Genomic DNA, 13,398 nt, shown 5'->3' with positions numbered 1-13,398 from the left:
GAAGTAACAAGAGAGAGCCGTAGAGACAGTCTTTAATGTCTTCTCAGAGTCTATTTTGATAAGACTAGTTTTTCAATGTTCGGTTTTATTTTGAAAGATATTGATCCATAACTCAAACACAAACGATGTCTCTTAACAACTAGTTAGGTAGACGAGGAGGTTCAGCCTTATTTGCCTGCTGGTTGAATACTATATTCTGTAGTGCCGAGAGACGGGAGTCAGAGGCGGTGTGTCAAAAGACAAAGCTAGTCTTTTATTCAACATGCAACAGCATGTAAACAAACTCAAGCCCGGGGAAACTCACTGACCGGAAAACGGAAGTTCCTCTAAACTAAAATGTCCGTGCGGAACAATACCCCCACCCGTAGTTCCGTGGGTGAATTATGTCAACCCACCACACAAGCCCCCCCAGAATTCCCCCATATTCAAAATCCTCGCGTCGGGGAGGAAGGACCACCCGACCCCGGCGAGTAAGGACAAGAGGGTCCGAGGAGGGCGGGTCGTCCACGAGGGCGAGGGCACCCCAACAGGGGGGCGTGGGACAGGGAGGAAGGCCCCGACTTGGGGGCAGAGCCAACTCCAACAGCCTGGAAACGTCCACATGAGAAGGCTTAATCCTATCGATGGACACGGTCTCAGGTCTGTCACCAGCGTCCACCACCAGGCCATTGTCCCCGTGTCGTATGACCCTGAACGGGCCGTCGTAAGGGGGCTGTAGGGGGCCGCTGTGGGCCTCATGACTAATGAAGACAAAATCCACCGACCATAGCCCGGGGGACACCCGGATAGCGGGGTTGCTGTGATGCGATGTGGGGACGGGAGTGAATGTCCCAGCGGTCTCCAGCAGGGAGGAGCGCTGCCTGGCTGCAGACCAGGGCACAGTGGCATCCGGAATTAAATCCCCAGGGACCCGTAGCATCTGGCCATACACAAACTCCGCCGATGAGGATTGCAAGTCTTCTTTGGGGACGAAAGGATCGGTGGAAATGCTCACATAGGCCGTTAGCCTGTCGGTGATAGGTGGTGGTGTGGTGCAGCTTGACCCCCAAACCCTCGGCAACTGCCTTCCAGATCTCGGAAGTAAACTGGGGTCCCCGGTCAGTGGAGAGGTCAGATGGGGTCCCAAGGCGCGCCACCCATTTACCGATGAATTCTCGGACATGTCAGAAGATGCCGTCGAGGTGAGGGGAATAGCCTCGGGCCAGCGGGTCATCCTGTCCACCATTGTGAAGAGGTAGGTGAAGCCGTGAGAGGGGCGAAGTGGACCTACGAGGTCGACATTGACATGGTTAAACCTCCTCTCGGGAACCGCAGAAAGTTCGAAAGGGGCTCTAGTATGGCCGTGCACTTTAGCCCGTTGACAGGCCACGCATGAGTCGACCCAGGTCTTCACGTCCTTCTTAAGCCCCTGCCACACAAACTTCTACAATACCAACTTCACGGACGGTTTACCGCCGGGGTGGGAAAGGTTGTGAATCGCCTCAAAAACAGTTCGGCGCCAATTCCCAGGGACTAGCGGTCGAGACTTGCCCGTGGAGAAGTCGCACAACAACTTTGCGCCTGAGTCAACGACCGCAACCTCCTCTAGGCGTAATCCTGTGTCCGAGGCCTTGAGGGTCTGCACCCCGTGGTCAGAGGCCTGGTCCGTGCACAGCTCCGATGACCGCTCTGGAGAGGCTAAATGTTGGATGTCCGTGGTGTACTCGGATATGTACGAGAGATGGCGTTGCCGGCGGGCGGACCCCAGCTCTGTAGAATTTGAGTGACTTGTGGTCCACGAACGCCGTAAACTCACGGCCTTCTAGCAGGAACCGGAAGTGTCAAATTCCCAACCAGAGGCCAAGGAGTCCCCTGCCGAACGCACTGTACTTGCGTATATCCCAATTTGGGATATATAAAGTATCTATATATCCATCTTTATTGTTTTAAAGTACAACCGGAAGTCTTCCTTCACTGGACGGCTAACTTCCAGGCTAACCCGCAGAAAAAACTTTCACTTATGGATAAAACAGCAACAACAACAATATTGACTCATCGCTTCACTCACCTGTCTCTCCGTAGCGATCACACGGTTCTTTAAACCTTCATGTCCGAGTTAAACCTGTGACGACCCCTCCACACCGCGTGGGGTGCCGTCTGGTTGTGTGTGTGTTTTGTGTGTGATTGCAGGTTCCAGCTGCAGCTGTTTTTGATGAGGCGCACCTGCCGGATGAGCTACACCTGTTGAAACAGGATATAGGAGGAGCCCAGCCGGTTACGTTTCTCTCACTCCTCTGGGCGCCAGCTTCGGGGACCTGATGCTGGTGTTTTAGTTTGTGGTGTTTAAACTAATAAACTATATTATTCTTACCTCTTGTCTCGCCTCCCTGCTTTATGTTACAGCCCACGAGCCGGGTTGCAACAGATGGGGGCTCGTTGCTTTGGACCTGGGAAGCATGTGCAACTGGATGTCCGTTGTGGGGACGGATATTCACAGTAACCAACAATGTACTGTAGAATATCACAGTAACCAAAAAAAGAAAGAACCAACCGAAGAACCCCATTTCTTATTATTATTGTGACAGCTCAATTCCCAGTCCAGTTTGAATCGCCGAGAGGCTAAGCTTGGCTATAGGCTGTGACACGTTTTCAAAGAGAAAGTCCACACCGAAGTAATATAGTCTGACAATATTTAATAAACAAAAACGAATATCATATCAAAGCCGATTAGGATCGGTAGGGACCAGGGCCGGACTGGGACAATAAGTCAGTCCGGGAATTATACACCCAGCCAGGCCACTACCAGTTTTTTGTGCAATTTTGCTGGATTTATTCGTCAATATTTACAGCGGTGCTGCCCGTAGTGATAGGCCTCTAAATCTACTACCCAAAAATAAACATATGGAGATGGGTTACTATTTTCAAAAATGTGCAAATCTATTTAGGAACCTATGTGAACATATTTTAAGTGGGGGCGGACCTCAAATCCTATAGGGGGGTCCGGGGGTATGCTCCCCCGGTAAGATTTGTTTTTTTAAATGTTGGACTTAAATGCATCAATCTGGTGCACTTTGAGGGGGAAATAAAGAGACTACACCCATATGAAACAGAACTGTATACATTTAAATAATCATAAAATCATAAGTACATGGCCATAACCAATAACATACCATATCCAATATGAAAAACATTGAAACTTGTTTATTTATTTGTTTTTGGTTCATTTATAGTTGTGAGGGTGTCTGGGCTCCTGAATCAGCCTCTCATGTCTCCCTCATCTCCCCCCTGCTCCTCTTTGAGGCAGCAGCAAAGACGTTTAGCTCTCAACAAGTTTTAAAAGTGTATCTTACCTTTTTTCACCTAGTTAACGTTTTTATTATTATTCATGCATATTTTACTAATCACTCCCCCCCTCAAATGGAAATATGTGTTTACATAAAGGGTGACCAAACCGTTTGAGACCCACAGAGATAACACTCAGAGAGTCCTTTAGCTTACCTGAGCTGTAGTTATACTTATCAGGCTCTCAGTCTGACAGCAGAGGACTCTCCCTCCACCTTGTTGTTGAAAAAGCTCCTTATGCGCAGCTAGCTAGCACCAGATGCTAACAACAACAATACACGTAACCGGTGCGCGCGCTTTCTCTCTCGCGCCACACATACACTAACACACACCCTCCCGAGCTTGAATGACACACAGAGACCAATCGAGGGCTTTAGTGTATGATCTGTATGAAAGTGGCCATGTCGGCAGGCCACATCATGTAGACCAGGGGTAGGCAAGTAAGTTTGGCCGTGGGCCAATTTTTTGCTGAGCCGCAAGATGGCGGGCCAGAACATAATCAAAGCCTATTTCAAGGAATTGATTTTGGTAAGAGGGCGCAGCGCCCCTGTTCCCCGGTTCAGAAAAAACTCTGATATCGCTGATAAGCCTCCCCATCAACACTCTGATGCACAGTCAGATCCGCTGATTGGTTCACTGATGATATAGGCGCCCAATCCAGAGCCTCTGGCTAGACCCGCCCAAAGGGAGGCTCGTCCTCTCTAGCCCCATTTCAGTCCCAAAGCCAGGGCTATTATCTGTATTTTAACAGACTTATCTTTTAAATTGAGGTGTATTTATTGTTCTCTTCAAAGTCTATTTTTCTCTGAAATTGTAGGGAGGATGGTCCTCCCTTTCCTCAATGGACGAGCCTCCACTGAGTAAAGTAACTAGCAGTGTTATTTAACATGCTTTTATTCTGATAAGTATTGTCAAGTTCTCTGGGTTTTTGGCATTTATTTAAGTGTTTGCCCACATTTGAGAGGCTTGAGGGACAACTGGAATCCTTTTCCCTTTTCTTTATTTCAACTTTTCAAGGACACATTAGGATTCTTTCAGGTTGAAAACCTTTAAAAAATACCAAAGGACAAAATAAATCAATTACAGCATTTTGCTTTGCAATTTCATATATTATAGCCTACATTAATCAATAACCAAGTATTGTACTCAAACTCAATGTATTTAATATTTAAATAAGTACTTTAATTGACCTGGTTCCCCCCAACCACACATTTGCCATATCTGATCCGCTCTATCGAAATCAGTCGAAAGTCGCAACGGCTCATTTCAAAATAAACGTGGATTTGCGTAAAAAAATAGTTTTTCGGGGTTCGGGTATTTTGTTTGATTTTAAATAAACAAAGTCTTGGCTTTCAGAATAGGACATTTTTATTTCCAAAATCACACTATAAATACATGTTTGAAGCTTGTAAAGGGAAGATGACAGCTCTCCCTCCACTCTGCTCTTCCACAGCGCCGCTTCCCCTCCCTCCGCTGACATTATGAATGTAAGCGGATATGTCGGGACAGAATGTATTTTACCGGACAAATTTGAAACTTACCGGTCATGTTTCAATAATAATAATAAGAATTGTGTAGCAGAGTTTCCGTTAGCAGGTAATCACCGGACTAGGACCGGATATGCTGATGTTTAAAACTCAGTTAATGGGGCTCATTTTTATATTGCTTCAGTTTATAATCGTTACAGATCAAAAAGTTCAGATTCATTTTTCAATAAATGATTCCACAAACAACAAACAACATAATTATTACATTCAAACAAACTACTTGTAGTAGATGAAGTACATTATTCAAAAGTTTACAATAACTTTGAATAATAACACGGGAGAAACGGATGCTCTCTTTTCCCCTCTCCCTCTCTCTCTCTCCTGACAGCCCGTCAGTTTCTCATGCAGCTCGCTAAACAGTGGGCGGGGCTTCAGGTGATCATGCAGAGCTGCCAGCTGATCTGATCTCTCTCTCGGGTCCGGTTACACTTCACTCGCGTTTATGTCCATATCGATCAGATCCAGTTCTCCTGATCGGCCTTTATAGAGAGCAGTGCACCGATCAAACTATTAAGAGTGAATATCGGCCGATAATGACCGGCGGCCGATCGATCGGTGGCTAACGGAAACCCTGATGTGCGACTATGTTGTAAAAAAAAAAAAATTACGGGCCAAATATTGCCGCCTGTTGCCGACCCATGATGTAGACAGTAAAGTATTGTTCTAAACTGTATTAAAGTAAACAGGTATTATCTTGAACTGTATTGAAGTAAACATGTATTATTTTGGACTGTTTTAAGTCATCCTATATATATATATAACCTTCTCACTTACACTCAATAACCCAGATACCCTGCTACACACACATACACCTCCTTCCCCCAGCACACACACATATTCTTTGCTCACCTACACTCACTGACCCAGATACCAGCACACACACATATTCTTGTCAAGGTTCTTTTTGGGCACCAATATATCTGTGTACAATGTTTGATTGTTTGGGAGAGAATAGTTTGTGTGAAATATTCCTTGGGAAAGTAAAGGAGTGAATTCAGGTGCAAGATAAAGATTGACTCTGTCCTTGTTTACTTCCGAAGCTCTCACACTCTGTTCAGAAGTAAAATACTTTTTCCCAGAACTCTGATTCGCTGTATTGGGCCCGACCCGAAGTGAATCCAACCAGTAAGAACATCTAGGGGAGTGAGCAGCCGACACAGCTCCTCCCCACGGACTCTCTGATTCGCTTAGGAGTAAAATGGGACGGAAGAGCCAACACAACTCCGCCCCAAATATGTCTATGTATACTGTTGTTTATTCATGCCCCCTGTTTCTGACTGGCTGGTCCCAATATCTGTATCGCACGGCAGTAGAACTGGGAGTCCAGAGTACTCTGTAACTTGTATAAGTGTTTTTTACCAGTAAAATCAGATTATTGTTATAACTTTTATTCCGGTGTTTTGAACTCCTTCTTTTATTAAATCTGACCAGGCTCATCTAACGTAGTGTAGTGGAGGTGGGCTTTAAGCCACCACCACGGTGTTTGCTACAACAACAGCCAGTCACCCTCTGTGAGGCAGAGTCAGACCCACATTTGCGCAGCGTTGCGTTCACAATACATACATAAAAAAAAGAATCCTCAGGCCAGCAGGCAACTTAGCAGGCCAGGCCATCGGGAAACCTCCCGGTCCTCCCGATGGCCAGTCCGGGCTGTAGACAAGGTTGTCCCCTATCCCCCCTTCTATTTTTTATCAAAGAGGGACAACTAAAGTGAACATATTTTAAAGATCAACCTTATCCAATGAAACTGTCTTCTAGATTGAGGCTGCAGCCAATTTATGACTTCTTAAATACTGACAAAAAGAAGATCCTTAATGCTTGCATCATTTTACAGTAAATATCATATCACACTTCCTTCATGCTGCCACTTGGAGCCACCAGTGCTCCATGTTTCCTGTAATGCAACTTCAACTGACTTAACTCAGCAAAACAAAAACCTGCATTGGTTGTAAGAAAGCAATCGTTTTTACGTTTAAAGAGCTATTTTATTATGTTAAGGTGGAAATAAAGGGCATTTACTCACATGCTGTATTCAAGCAGACTTTATATACAGTATTATAGACAGGAGGCGTGTACCTGCGTTTCATTTGTTTTTATCTTTCTTGAACCAGTAAAGGGAAAAGAGACTGCAATATTTGTTTTGTTTTTTACCTTTTAATAAATGTCCAGAGGATCTTTCGAGCGAGGGGGCAGGGCGGAAATTGACAGAGAATAAAATGTAATAAACTTCATTTTTAATATTACATCAGTGTTAGACAACACATTACCCCCACCCTCATCCACCTTCACTGGTTCCCGGTCAAGTCACGCATCCAGTACAAACTCCTCCTGCTAACATACAAATCTCTCCACTCCCTAGCCCCTCCATACATCTCTGACCTCCTTCAGCCCTACACCCCCTCTCGTCAACTGCGGTCCTCCGACAACGGGCTGCTCTCCATCCAGCGCTCCAAGCTAAAAACCTTTGGCAACAGGGCTTTCAGTGTCGTAGCTCCTACCCTCTGGAATGCTCTCCCCTCTGCTATCAGGAATGCCAACTCTCTGGACACCTTCAAAAAACAACTCAAACACCATCTGTTCACCCAGGCCTTTGGCCTCAGCTAAAATGCAGTAGGCCTACCCAGCAACCAGTTATTTTTTTTTCTAACCTGTGTATCCTTGTGACTATTATTATTATTTTGTTGTTTTGTTTCCCATTGTAAAGCGTCCTTGGGTCTCTTGAAAGGCGCAATACAAATAAAAATAATAATTATTATTATTATGATTTGTAATAAAAGATACATCATTTGCATTTCCTTTCAAGACTTTGACAATAAACAAAACATTTAATAAGGGATCTAAATTAAAAAATACTCAGGAGCAGCTTGGAGTCCAGTCTTCTTCAGTTTCTCCACTAAATCTGCTAACATGGTGTTTTTCAGCAGGACAGGCCTCGGTGTGAAGCTCTTTCTACACTGCGGGCAGCTGTAGACTTCCTTATCATCCTCTTTATCCCAGTGGGTTTGAATACACTTCATGCAGAAACTGTGTCCACAGGGAATAGTCGCAGGATCCTTAAGTACATCCCAGCCTGTCCTCCTACAAAAAACGACCATATAGGCCGATTGTTCATGCCCTTATTACGATCCAGAGACACGTTTTAAAGTGTATGTTGTTTCTTACACGACCACTAGAGGTGTTCTAGTGGTCGTGTAAGACCACTAGAGGTGCTCTAGTGGTCGTGTAAGAAACAACATGCTCCCGGCCCGTTCATTGCAAACGCTCTGGAGGGACGTTTATTCACAAATAACCCTCCCTGGAAAATCCTAAATTGTGGAATAGTTTGGCCATTAAAATGCTTTTTGATTAGATTTCTGGCGAGAAGTGTATAGTGTACTCTTAGACTCCACATCCAGTCGATGTGCAGGATCTATAGTTTGATAGATATTACGAAGATGATTTGAGGTCTCGCCAGGATAACGTGTATGCAGCTTCCATGTAAAGTTAGCGTGGGTGAAAACAGTTTTTCCGGTCTCGAAGTTTTCATAATAAAACCGGATATATTCCCCTCACTGTCAAATGATTACACAGTGATATCTGCATTACTCATCCACTAAAAAACATCAGTTTATCCTTGTTAATCACACAATATTGATTGGTTTAAATTGTGTACAATGCTTTTGTATTTTTAACCTTCGATTCAGAGAAACAAATAGTTTTTTTGGAGTTAAGACACTACAGTTTCCGAAGACACTACACTACCCAGAATCCCCAGCTATCGTTTGGGACTACAACATCCGCCTTGCTTTACAAACCCCGTGATTAGTCATCAAGCCCTGTGATTGGATGTTGGAGTGGCAGTGCGACAAGGTTACGCTGAGCGTCACAGCATCTATGAAATGGAACCACGGCAGACTTTCCAAAACTGGAATTGGACGGGTCCAGCCCCCCCCCCCCAGAACTAAACATGCTGGCTATTGTGTGTTTCGCAACATGTTCTATGGCACGTCTCTTTATAAGACGTTTTCGTATTTCCCACAATTTGAAGTTGCCAGTATTAAATTGTGTACACCCTGGAGGTTTAGGGGATACGAAACACAGTGGTGTTATCAAATTTAAAACATATAATTAATAAATGGGTGAATTAATATACCCACATGACACCTAAGGTCAGAAGAGCTTTATTTAACAGCTGGTCGTATGTCTGTGACCCCGCCTGTTGTTCATTGATAAGCCTGAAACATGCACTTGTCAAGGTTCAGAGGCAAATTTTGCAAATATGGCAGTAGCCATCGATCAGCTTAAGATAAGATATACTTTCTTGATCCCAAGTTGGAACATTTGCGTTACATCAGCATGTGTAACAGTTGTAAATATGCAGTGGTGTTTATTTGTAAATCATTTAGTATAATCACACAAATTCTGTGTTTTATATTTAACAATTCTGTGTTCTTTATTTATTGATTGTTCAATACCTGACAAGGCCGGAGATGAAATATCTACATACATCTTATAAGAGTATAATACATGATGTATAATATCAGTTAAAATAAGTGCTTCAACATAGTTAACATTGCTGGAGGTATGCACAAATATTGATAGATGTCTTGTAATGCACTATTGAGGAACCTGGGACCCAAGTTTTTCATTCAATGCATAACTACACCATAGTTGTTAGGCCTATATGATATGTCAATAAACCTTAGAAAATCTTGAAATCTTGAAAGGGATGTGCAAAATAGTAATTATATACAGTCTTTAGTGAACTATTAGTAGAGAATAACGAGTAATGAATATACTTTATAGGGATCCTATTAATATCTAATAATACAAATAATGAAATCCAATAACATGCTTTAACCACTAGGTGTCCCTTTATATCAGCTGTGCACCTTTATAGTGTAAATACAGCCTATCTACCAATTGGATCAAATATAAAAGTCAGCCGAATTAGTGTTGATACTGCAAGGAGACGTATTGTGTGAAAAGAAATGTAAGATGTTGTTTAATGGCTGATATATTTATGATCCACGTCACGTTTTCAGTTTCTCATGTTTGTCTATAAGTCTTCTCATCAGGGCTCTATAAATACAGAACTACGGCAGATATGTAATATTTAATGCAGCCGAACCATGTATTACAATGCCGTTATGTGATGACTTTCAAAGAGAAAAGCAAGCACACTCGGAATAAAGTATTATTTTATTTTTTTAAAATGTTTTCGGTCTGTTTCCGGTATTTGTTAATGACGATGTGCTGTGAGATGTGAGACTGGAATTGCACAGGGGAAAATAACGTTGGCTATCTTTAGATGCGGATTTTGTTAAACTAATATGTTTGCGCTGTGGACCAACACTATACATTGACGGGGAAGGGGGTAGCAATAAAGATAACACCATTAAACAGTTACACAACATAACAGAAATAATATCGATAGCAGCAACCACCTTGGTAACAATGAAAACGTTCTATGGACGCAATTTCCTGAAGTAATCTTCATAATAACTAGCAAACTAAAGATCATGTACATCCACTGCACACATAATCTGAAATAACAACTCATATTTCTCGCATCAAATGACATCAAAACGCATTTTAATGGCCAAACTAACTTTAAAATAGACATTTTCCACCGAGAATAAAACGAAGTTCGGCCATGTTTTTTTTTTCTGCAGGGAGAAATTTGAAGATCACGTGACATTTTGGACATTTTTTGCCAGCCATTGGTATGAATGGTGAAAAAAAACGGGGTTTGTCAAACAGAGCACATGGTGTAGTCCAAACGATAGCTGGGGATTCTGGGTAGTGTAGTGTCTTCTGCCTCCCTTTACTCCGAAAAAATATTTGTTTCTCCAAATCGAAGGGGAAAAATACAAAAGCATTGCACACGATTTAAACCAATCAATGTTGTGTAATTAACAAGGATAATCTGGTGTTTTTTAGTCAATGAGTAGTGCAGATATCACTGTAAAATCAATCGACAGTAAGGGGAATACTTACTTCCGGGTGTACAATTCTCCGTTATCCAATGAGAATGGACGCTCACATTGCCTTTAAGGGCAGCCGACACAAACGAATGCCGTGCTTTCATGAGCGTCATTACCAGTAGAAATACATTGCTTTTAAAATTGTGCTGTGCAACACGAAAAAAAGGGGGAAATCGTGTTGGTGAACACGAATCAATAGATTAAAAATCTTGTTGGTGAACACGAAATGCCATGAGACTGGGTTGCCTATTGAGCTGTTTAGAGCCATGTGGGACAAAACCCGATCCTGCCCCTCCCTCTCCCTGTTTAAGTCAATGGTGACTGTAAAAACTACAATGCGCATGCTCAGAGTATTGTCCTATTTAATGTGTGTGGCAAAAAAATAATGACCATAGGGGCATTGAGCTGCCATCCCCACCATACGTCATCTCACATAATTCAGAGCTGATTGGAGGTAAGTACGTGTGCCGCGAAAAGTGCGGTGTGTGAAGAGGAGGAGAGAGAGCTGCAGTGACGCATCCTAAAACCCGGAAGTAAGCTGCGCATGGCTTCCCTCGACCTAAAAGCAATGATATTTCTCAATAGGATTTTAGAAAATAGCTCCAAATAAGATCTGTGGGAAACAAACCTGTTAGATAAATGCACGTTTTGTTCAGCCGGATAATATCCACATGTCTACCCTACTTTTATAATTTTCGAATCATAAATCTATTGATTAGATTAGATTTATGATAGACTTTTGAAACTACAAGAAGATAAGGAGGACTTTTACAAAAAAGTAATAGAGATTTTTGTCCAGAAGGATAGGCAAATGGACTTCATCTTCATGTCAAGGTAAGACTGCAATTTTATTGAAAATGGGATCTTACTAAGAGAGAACAATTCAATATTTAAATGATACAATTAAATTTTTTGGGTATCCTTTTGTTGAACTGTCTGTTTAAAATTAATCGAAGCATCAGACAAAAAAAGCTTTTGAAAATAATATTATATTTTGATTTAGGTCAAAATATAATATTTGTAAACCTGAAGAGTCAGTGCCAGAGCCTCACCAGCCATGAACCTCACTGCAGAAGCTATAGACATCTACGTTTTTTGTGCCCCACCACTTTTGTACATATAAAAACGCCACTGCCAATGAGTATAAGTATTCAAATGGAATACTGCTTCAACTCTATGCATGCTATAATACACAACCTTTTACCCAACAGCCCATTTACTTAATTATTGCATGATTATGACAAATGATTATTTAAATGGAGTATGCTTCATGTTTTTAGATGTAATTAAAACAGGTAATATTTAAACTCACCATCAGTTTATACAATATGTATAGAGACATGAATACAACAATAAAAGCACAGCATCTTAATGCATCAATTCAGAACCATTTAGGAGAAATTACTACTTAATTTGTACCTTTACTGCAAATACAATAGTACATATAAAGTAGTATAGTTAATTCCCGAGTACTTTTCCAGCATTTTTCCTTGTCATTTTAAAATTTCGAGATGGGTGATGACTACATCCTGGACCTTCAGAGTAAGAAATCATGCTTTTGTTTAACTGTTTATTTGTAGGAAGTAAAAGCTTATCCGCAGTGCTTATGATGTCTTTATTTTATCTCTAAAGAATACTGGGACCTGATGAATGAGGAGGAGAAGACCGACATTGTCCCTGAGGTTTGGGAGGGCCACAACATCGCAGATTACATCGATCCTGAAATCATGAAGGTGAGTCTTGAGTTTTTCTACAGGTGTAGTTTTAGTTTCCCTTTTTAAATAAAATATATTTGACTTGAGTAAATACAATGTCAAAATAGTTAATCACGAGTAAAAATCCTCCATTTTAAAATGTTTATCAAGAACATACGTATTAGCATCCACTTATTCCCAAAGCTAAACCCATGGGACCTTATTTCGGAAAAACAAAACATTAAATAAGGGATCTAAATAAAAAAAGACTCCCTGAAAAGTTAAAGGCACCAAAGCACACCTTAGTGTTTTATAGGGGAGAACATGCAAAGTGTGAACTCTGGTGGGGAATTTAAAATCTGCAACTAGCTCACAGTGAGCAGGATGGAAGATTAAAGTTCATTTGAAGCCACGTTGAACATTAACCCAATGAGTATAAGTATTCAAATGGAATACTGCTTCAACTCTATGCATGCTATAATACACAACCTTTTACCCAACAGGCCATTTACTTAATTACTGCATCATTATGAGATTATTTAAATGGAGTATGCTTCATGTTTTAGATGCAGAATGTAATTAAAACAGGTAATATTTAAACTCACCATCAGTTTATACAATATGTATAGAGACATGAATACAACAATAAAAGCACAGCATCTTAATGCATCAATTCAGAACCATTTAGGAGAAATTACTACTTCATTTGTACCTTTACTGCAAATAATATAGTATATATATATATATATATATTTAGTAGTATAGTGAATGCCTGAGTACTTTTCCAGCATTTTTCCTTGTCATTTTAAAAGGAAATCTACATTTTCCTGAACAAATAATGCCGGAATGATGATTTGCTAAATCTTTAAA

The sequence above is a fragment of the Gymnodraco acuticeps genome, unplaced genomic scaffold (genome assembly GCF_902827175.1).
Source record: "Gymnodraco acuticeps unplaced genomic scaffold, fGymAcu1.1, whole genome shotgun sequence".
In the NCBI taxonomy this organism is placed as follows: domain Eukaryota; kingdom Metazoa; phylum Chordata; class Actinopteri; order Perciformes; family Bathydraconidae; genus Gymnodraco; species Gymnodraco acuticeps.
This window is presented reverse-complemented; position numbering follows the sequence as displayed.